At 43.6% G+C, this 9,755-nt stretch overlaps 1 pseudogene; it reads right to left on the bottom strand.

The window, feature by feature from the left end:
- Positions 1-7,922: 7,922 nt before the first annotated feature.
- On the bottom strand, positions 7,923-8,949 carry LOC148023271 (heat shock cognate protein 80 pseudogene; annotated as a pseudogene).
- Between the last annotated feature and the right edge of the window lie 806 nt (positions 8,950-9,755).

Here is a 9,755-nt window from a genome sequence, read left to right as displayed (position 1 = left end):
TTTGAGGTCTGAATGATTGATTTTTGATGGATTTAGAGTGATGTATGGTTGTTAATGGAAGTATTTGAGAGTGTTTTGGATGATATTGATTATGTTTTGGAAGTTCATGATGATTCTCAGTAGAGATATGAAGCTCTGTAATGTTTTGATATGTTCTGTGAGCTTCTCCAATTTACTCATTCAAAAACATACCAAAGTGCAAGTAAGCACAATTTTTAATATGATAAAATAATGTAAATAAATGGTGGTTAGTTATGAAAGACTTTTGCCAAATAGCTTTCCCTTCTCAATGAAGTCGGCCTATGTCCTTAAGACCTCCCATCAGGGTAGGGTGTATGGAACACACTTGATTACCAAGTGACGCGGTTCCTTGCCCCGCAGCTCCATCAATTGAGGTGGGATTCGTGTTCGATTGGACCTTACTTTGTTTGGGAGGCATCGTATGATTTGGCTTTTTCTTTGTGGCTACACACCCAGATTACATGAGAGACCGCTTCTCACGGAAGGGACTCGTCTGCGAGGACCTTCTCCAAGAGGGGGGAGAAAGAAGATGGCAAGCTCTGAGAAGCTCAAAGTTCTTCAAGGAGGAAAAAGAACTATTTCCTTCTCTCTCTCCCTCTCTCTCTCTCTTCTCTTACTCTCCCTCTTTCCTCTTACTCTTCCTTCCTCTCTCTCTCTCATTTTTTAAAATGTTCTCCCTCTAGTCGTGAAGGGTCCTCCCTCCCATGCTTAACCCCCTTTTTATAGGGTCTTGGGGGAGGGGGGGAATTAGTAATGGAGGCCCTCCCTCCTCCTTCCATGGCACACGGTAAGCCCCCTACCATATCCACGGCACGTAGCAGCCCCCTTACCCCTTTCAATCATGTGGCTAGCCCCCCTCCCCCTGCCACCTCCTTCGCCACGCGGCACCCTCCCCTATTGACACCACAACAGTCCTCCCTGATTCATCGACATGACAGTCCCCCTCCCCTCACGTCGTCCGCCAATTAGCGGCATAACCAGGGGTTAATTCTTTTTTCAAAAAAAAATCATTTAGGGGGAGGGGTCATATGGTGGGAAGGAGGGGGGGAATGTTACATTCTTCCCTCCTCAAGGAATCGAGATGTCCTCGTCTTGAAAGGATTTGGGGGTGTTGTTGGTTGAGAGTACTCTCGTCAATCCATGTGGCATCTTCTTCTGGAAAGTCCTTCCACTGGATGAGGTACTCCTTGAGGATTCTACTCCTCAATCTCTTTTGTTGTATGTGCAAGATTCTAGCTAGCCAAAGCTCAAGGACTCCTTGGCTTGGCATTACAACTTGTTGATCATCGAGTATATGGCTAGGATTTGATACATATTTCTTTAGTAGGCTAACATGAAATACATTGTGAACCTTTACGTTCTCAGGGAGTTGGAGTTTGTAGGCATTGGGCCCTAGGCATTTGAGGATTATAGGGTCCGTAATACCTTGGACTTAGTTTTTTAAATTCCCCCAATGACAAGGAACTCCTCTTGGGCCGTACATGAATAAAAACCATGTCTCCCTCATTGAAGACTCGCTCTTGTCTATTTAGATCTGCATAGGCTTTTTGCCTATCCTTGGTGGCTCTAATGTCTTTTCAATGGTCTTAACCTACTCATCCATCTCCTCGAGCATTTCCTTAGAAAGCTTCTACTCTTAAAGTAAGATTTGAAAAGTTCAACGGGGAGCTGTTGAGTGTTGAAATGACCTATTTTTTGGCTGATTTTTGTTGTTTTTGAGAGCTGAATGGTTGATTTAATGAGATGATTGATTGGTTTGGAAGTGGTTTGAGAGTGTTTTGGATAGGTTGGAATGGTTTTATTAAGCTCATGATGTTTATTAGTAGAGATGTAAAGTTCTGTTGATGTTCTGATATGTTCTGCTTGGTCCTGATAGCTTATTTTAAGCTTCTGTTTTGTTCTATTTTCTCTCTATATGGAAGGATGGAGTATTGATTAATAGGGTTTGAGATTTTTTGAAATATTATTGAGTGATTTTTGATGGTTTGGAATGGTTTTGGTATGAGTTATGTGGTTCTTATGCTTTTTGTTGACCTTCTGTAACTCTCTGTTGAGCTTCTGTGAGCCTTTGTAGACCTTCTGTAGAGCTTCTGTATGCTTCTGTATGTGTTCTATTGGATGAGAGTGTAACTTGGAAAAGTTTTCTAGCCTTGGAAAGAGGCGAATACAAGTGCAAAAGAGCTAAAAGAAGTCAAAGAAGTAGCTGCTGAAGACTCAAGTAAAGACTGAAGTGAAGTGACAGTGGTGAGCTATAAAGAGTCACTGTAGTGGCTCTGGTGCCTCTTCATATCAGATATACCTCTTGGGAGGTGCATCCACGACCTAATAAGGACTATTGAGAGTTATTATGAGATTATTTTAGTGAGGAGATGATGTACTATTGATGAAGAGAGAGAGAGAGAGCCAGAGATAGTAAAATCTATCAAAACAGTGTAACTGTATATGAGAGATTGAGAGAGAGAACTATGAAGATATTGAAGATGAATAAGTGATTGATTTCCATTCAAAGATGGTGTATTCCTTTGTGTTCTTTGTTCTATTGATGGATTTTATGAAGATGTTGGAGAGTATGGTTGATTCTATCAAATCCGTGGGAGATATCTACTATGATGCTGCGTGAAGAATTGTTGTTTTCTTTGTTTTGATGATCAAAAGAATGAAATAAAAGCTTGTTGATGTTACAAGATAGATTTTCTTGCAAGATAATTCCCTTTTCCTTGGTGTTCCTCTTGGGGATCCATGTTTTTAGTGCACAGCCGGGGAATCTTGCCATCAACAAGCACCAGAAGAGGCTGAAAATGAAGGAAATGGCATTGCCAAGAAGAGAAGAATTCAATGGATGTTTGTAAAGTTCCTTCTTCCATTGAAGAGTTGTAATTTCTCATAATCAAAGCCACTTTCCACAAGAATTTCATCCCACAATGGCGGAAACACATCACCATCATGATGTATGCTCTATGTGGTGGACAGTTTCCTCTTCCTGATAAAGCAGCAGAAACTTGCATTTTGGTGGCAAACTATTTGGGAACAAACTGAAGAGCAGAAATAGAGAGAATGACCATCCATGGAAGATTTGACATTCATTGAGAAGTTTCCAGACATCATCAAGTGGGAGATTGTGAAGAAGCTTGAGGAGTCTTGGTCTGTGGAGGTTCACAAAAATAAGAAGGAACAAAGCTGGGACATGTTCGTGGATACTCAACAGCAAGATACATGGGATGCTTGGTGCACTAATAATCTTCTGTTTGTTCAATTAGCAACCCACTGGAAGTTGGTAGACAGAGTGTTTTTCACCACATACACTGTTGAAACCATTAGAAGCTGGCATTACTATGATGATGGCACCACCACAATGCTTAGACATATGCATTTTGACACCTTCAGAACCGAATACCTTCCTCTGTGCAGTGGCATGAAAGCAGAATTCAGAGATGTTGAAAAGGAAGAAGTAGAAGAAATGTTGGCAAGAGAGTCCTCTAGAGACTGAAGCCTTCTATTATCCCTCTGTGGAGCACTAACATCATAGTGGAGCCAACCCCCTAATGAATGACCCAATAAAGAGGCAAGCATTAGAACGAGTCCAGAGGTACGTGAGAAGAGAGAAGGCAAGAATCAAAGCTAGGAACGAGCTCGCAATAGAAGCCGCCTTTGACGCCCTTGCTTAACTCTTTATAGAAGTCCCAATGGCACATCAAGCCCTTCCTCCTCCTGTTGGAGGTCCACTTCCAAGCCAGATTTGTCCTGGAAATATTGATGACAAGCCAGCGAATGTAGTTCCATTGCCAGTTTTCAAGGGAGAGTACAATGAAGACCCCGATCTTCATGTAGCAGAGTTTATGGTAGCATGTGTGGCTAACAATGCCAGAACCCCTGAGCATTGGTTAGCAATATTCCCCGCCATTTTCAAGGGCGCAGCGTTTTAGTGGTATGAGAGACAAGCAGCAGGAACTTTTGGCATATGGGATGACCTGAAGTTGGCATTCCTCACTAAATTCAAGCGTGAAGGTTTTGAAGAGCGGATGTGAGAGGAATTTATAAATTTAAGTCAGTCCTCTGGAGAAAGAGTAGAAGCTTATGTCTCACGAATGGAATCCATCCTGAAGAGATAGACTAACCATAATCTAGATGATGGCATTCAGAAGGGGGTGTTTCTCAGAGGATTACAACCAGAAGTCCGTAAGTTTGTGGAGCTGCAAAGACCAACCACACTGCAAGCTGCAACAAAAGTTGCAAGACTGTACGATGAAGTGGAAGCTAGATTGGCGATGAATCCAAGAAGAGGAGTCCTACCTCCTCTGATGCCAGAAATGATGTACCCACCAAATGTAGTCCCAGGGACAGTCCCCTACCCCTACCAGCAGATGCCCCCAGTATCAGAGTACAGTGCACCAAATCCACAGTGGCCACAATCAATGCCTCAAATGATGGTTCAACCACAACAACAATGGTCCCAACCAATTTCCCCAATGCCAAATCAGCAGCAGTGGAACCCTACCAACTGGAGTCAACAGCCAACAGCTGAAACAGGAGCTCTGAATCAGAATCAAAACGGAGACCCCTCTGCACCAGCCTAACCTGTTTATGTAGTGATTACAGAGACTCCTCAAAACCCTACTGCCAGTACCTTAGGAGGAGAAAGTTTGAACGATTATTTATCCAACTCAGTTGCAAATATCAAAAAGGAGTTGATGGATGTGATTACAAAGCAGCTACAGACACTGAAAGTGAACACCGCTAGCATATCCAACGTTGCAGGAGCAGGAAGAGATGTGATGCGGTCAAATACTTGGTGTGATAAGTGTCATCAAGCAGGCCATTTAGCCACTGAATGTACACGAAAGCCAACAGTCCCTGGAGCTTTCTGTTCCTACTATTTGCGGAAGAACCATACAGAGGATATTTGCTCTCTGAAGGAGATACATGATAGGAGAAGGAAGGAAGAAGACGCAAGATTCAACTTGCTAGAATCGAGAATGACAACACAGGATATTGGACCCAAGCCTAGAGAGTTTGGTCCTAATTTTGGTCCAAGGAGGTTTCCCTCTCAAAGTTACAGAGGAAGACAGTCTGGCAGTGGTCAAAGATCAAAAGTGGAGTGTTACAGATGCGGAGAAAAGGGACACATTTCGCCAAATTGTCCAAATCCCAGAAGGTCAGTGGATTACAAGCCCTTATGCAGTCGATGCAAAGGAGAAGGCGACACTGCAAAAGACTGTCCAAGCCCAGTCCCAGTGAAAAACAATGCTACTGATAATCCGGCCAAGGCCCAAGAGCCTACCTCCAATTTAGTGGAATTGGAAGTTGCTGCCGTCATGCGTGTAAAGAAGAAGGAACTACCTATCCAGAAAGAAAATAATCCTCCTGCCAAAACAGTGAAGTTCAATCTTCCACCAGAAGAACAAAACAGAACAGAGCCTTACAGTACCGTACAAAGCACTACATTGCCACAGAGAGTCACATAGACAATTCCAGAGACAGGACCAGAGGTCCAGGAAATAGAAGAGGAGGAGGCGCCATAAGTGGTAGAAGAAGTCCCTATGATGCCCCTGTTGGAAGAAAAAATGAAAATAAAAATGGGTGTTGCCCCATTCCCTAACCGGTTAGAGAAGCCAGTGGATCCTATTAAGGAATACGATCTGGTTAGAGATCTAGATACCTTTAAACCAAACCTCACATTCCAACAATTATTGATGTTGTCTGCCGAAAAAGGTTCAAAAGTATACTGACAAGAGGACGTGGCTGAAGGATTGCTCCCTCAGCAGCAACAAAGTCCAACAAAGCTCTAGAGCCTGTAAAAGAAGTGGACGTGGCTAACGCCTTCCTAGATCCGGGTACCCCAGAGACTGGCGTGTGGATAGAAGGCTGCTTTATTGCAAATGCACTGATTGATGGTGGTTCATCAATGAACATTATGACGGATGTGACAATGAAGGATCTAGGTCTACAAGGTATGCAACCTACACAATGGATTATCAGACTGGCAGACCAAAGCAGAATCAAGCCTTTGGGTATTCTTTCGTATGTGAAGACTACAGTGGCTGGAAAAGATTATTGGCTAACCTATCTGGTGGTGAAGCCAAACTCTTATGGTACATCCTACCCCCTGTTATTACTAGGCAGACCATGGCTTTTTGAAGCCAGAGCAAGGAAGGATTGGTTCAAAGGAACCTTGACCTTGGGTAGAGGACCCAATAAAGTGGTACTGAAGCTATATGGTGCTCAAAAAGGACATGGATCCACCTCCTTGGAATTATCTTTTGACTCCCCTAATGAGGCTACAGATGGAACATCAGCAGAAGAAGATGCTATCAAACATATCCTTCCCAATAAAATAGAGGCATGCGCCTTAACAGTGGATACTGTAAGCCAACTCCCAAAAGATGCAAAGTCCCTGTCAATGGGTGAATACTTCCTGCCTGAACCAAGAACGATTTCCAAAATCACTTCTAACAGTGAGATAGAAGCATGGATGTATTGCTCTCCCTGTTACATGGCCACAGCAGAGCTAGAGATAGAGGCAAAAGATGAAATAGAGAACATGTTCTTCTCTTACAGAGCTCCTACAGAGACAGAGACCGAGACCGAGATAGAGACAGAGACAGAGATAGAGACCGAAGAGGATGGAGATGATACGGAAGAAGAAGGTTATGAAAGCGAGATGGAAGAGTCTATCCCACCCGAAGAGGATATATATGAAGAAGAAGTTCCAGAAGCATCAGAAGCAGACGAGCTCATGCTGTGGGACAGAATGGTGATGGTACCATTTGGTCTGGTAAATGGATCTTCTCATATGCAAAATCTTTATAAGAAATGGTTAAAGAAGACCAAGCCGTCTTTCAGCAGTGGCTCATGACGCCCTCACCCACCTTTGCCAAGAAAAGATGATGATGATGCACCGTGCCAACAAGCACTGGTCTCACGATTCCAACAGGCATCAGAGGGTCCTGTTATGTGACATTCCTGGACCCGTCATCAGAAGATGAGTCTTCAAGCCAAGAGGTAACTAATCTTGAAACGAAACCCGAAATGGCTCTAATCCCATTTCAACATCTCAAGGAGCAACCTAAGTCTCCACCAAAAGAAGAAGTTGGTTTTAGTGGGACATCAGAAGAGGACACCACCCCCTTTAAGGAGTCGGATTTGTATCCAGAAGCAGTCTGTGGGACCTTCATCCGTGAAGTAGAAGGTGAAAGGCAGTTAACCTTTGAGGATGTAGATGGTACTGAACGCCATTTGAAGGCGGGTAGCAGCCTACCAGAAGAGGAGTTGTCAACTTTGTACAACTTGTTGAAAGAGAATTTGGACGTGTTTGCGTGGTCCTACAAAGACCTAAAGGGAATTGATCCCACAATATGTCAGCATCATATTGACTTGGAGCCTGATGCCAAGCCCGTACGGCAATGACAAAGGCGAATGAACCCGAATTATTCCACATTGGTGAAAGTAGAGCTGCTGAAGCTTCTGGAAGCCGTGTTCATCTATCCAATGGCAAATAGTGAATGGGTCGAACTTGGACCAAAAATGGAGGCAAACAGACAAAGATGGCAGCTCGTTTTGTAAGCTCAAGCCAATTTTGAAGGTATTTTGGTAAAGGAGTGGTAACAGCAGTGAGGGAAGGCTTAAGTTAGGGTTACTCTTGAAGAGAGGTCTTTCCTTTCCTCTTCCCAAGCTCTCTTTCAAGCTTTCATAGCTCCTTAGCCCTCCCAAGCTCCTTGTCAAGAAGCTTCAAATTGTTACGCCTTCCAAGCCTCATGTCTCATTTTTCATATTGAGCATGCTTTCGATGGCATTGTTATGGACGGATCTTTGGAGGCTTCCATCTGTGGTGGTGCAACCGTAGGCTACTTGGGCAAGAGTTGAGGGCCATCATTATCATTCTCTATTCAAAGAGTTGAGGGCCATCATTCTCTGTCACGGGCGTGGTGCACAAGGTCTTTGTACCACAGGAGCTCATCGTTGTAGTCAGACATATCCTTCTTCTTCATCTTCGCCTTCTCTTTCTCCTCGGTGATTTCCTTGACCTTGCCTTCGTCATCTTCTTTTTCCTCCTTATCTTCCTCATGTTGAGACCTTCCTTGGTTGCAGATACCAGTTTCTTGCCGTCAAATTCCTTTAACTACCCTACCGCATACTCGTCTATAGCATCCACCATGAATAGAACCTCATATCCTTTCTTCTTCAGTTTCTCCAGAAAAGGAGAGTTCTCCATAGCCTTCCTGCTCTCTCCAGTTATGTAGTAAATATCACTCTGCCCTTCCTTCATGCGGGTCACATAATCCTTCAGACTGGTCATTTCATCACCGCTCTTGGTAGAGTGATACCTCAGGAGCTCTGCAAGCTTAGCTCTGTTCTGGTTGTCTTCATGAATGCCTAACTTTATGTTCTTTAAAAAGGCCTCATAGAACTTGGTGTAATCCTCCTTGTTTTCGGCAATTTCAAAGAAGAGCTCGACAAATTTCTTGACAAGGTTCTAACCGAGTGCCCACAGGTTTCTGTTCTGTTTGTTGGTCAAAATCCCGATCACTCTCATGCAGAGGTGCAACAGCAGAGGGTGAGCTGATTTCTGATTTCAAAGTCAATGTCTGCATACCGTTGTGCCTGGAGTTCCTCTTTTATGCGATCCTTTTCTTTCTGTGGTGTGCCAACAAGTGGGGCTGCAAGATGCTAAAAAAAAAAGGGGAGCCATCTCTTTATCCAAGAAGTAGGTTGGAGGGTTCACTCTGTCAGAGCCTTGTTGCTGCAGAAGCACCTTGAAAGCTAAATTTGTACAGTAGCTCCTTCCATCAAGGTAGTTTGCTTGGAAACTGGCTTGACAGCTAGCTTTACATTAGCCTGTTTACTTGCTTTCACATTATCACTGCTGTAAATAGATTTCTCAATTTCCTTAGACATGGAAGGTCCTGTTGAAACACGCAACAGTTTATCCATCTGATCCTGGAGCTTTTGCTCAACTGGTTGAATCTTCTCTATAAGAAGGTGAATTTCCACAAGCCGAGCAATCACAGGATGATCTTGTACAGATCATCTCTCTGTCCTGTTGAAACACGCAACAGTTTATCCATCTGATCCTGGAGCTGTTGCTCAACTGGTTGAATCTTCTCTATAAGAAGGTGAATTTCCACAAGCCAAGCAATCACAGGATGATCTTGAATAGATCGTCTCTCTGACTTCATGATTAAGTAGAACAGTATGGACTGACAATAACACAAAAGCAGCATATCTTTTGTCTCTAGAAATTGGAGACCCTCCTTGGTCACAAGATTTCTTGCTTTGGCTTTGTTTAGAAGGGGTTCAATCTTGGTTTGAAGTTCCTCTAATCCTTCTCGGAATTATGCAAGTAGTCCAACCAGTTCAGGATCCTCCAGCATAAAAAATGCTCCCTTGGCAAGATATGTAAGAAGGGTCTCTTCTGGTTGTGATGCCCCAAACAACTACTTCAGGTCTCCATTCACAGCTGTAGCAAGCAGCCGTGCTATTCTTGTCCGTTGGACTTCCCAGTCCCAAGCCCGAGGAAAGCTAATTGTAATGTCAAAATAGCATACGAGTACACAACTGGATTGTACGAAACACCCCGGCCTCTCAGATTGTACAGCCAGGCAACTTCATCAAGAGTTGTGATAACAATCACATAAACCGTTTCTTGAAGCAGCTTTCTCCTCAGTTCTGTTAGCTTTTCTTCTGAGGAACGACCAGCAAACTGTAGTGGGTGAACAGAGACGGGAAAGATGGTTGGA

Source organism: Lygodium microphyllum, chromosome 16 (genome assembly GCF_053477565.2).
Source record: "Lygodium microphyllum isolate KBCC chromosome 16, Lygodium_microphyllum_v1.1.10, whole genome shotgun sequence".
In the NCBI taxonomy this organism is placed as follows: Eukaryota; Viridiplantae; Streptophyta; class Polypodiopsida; order Schizaeales; family Lygodiaceae; genus Lygodium; species Lygodium microphyllum.
Note: the sequence above shows the minus strand (reverse complement) of the source record. Positions and strands in the feature narration are given on the sequence as shown.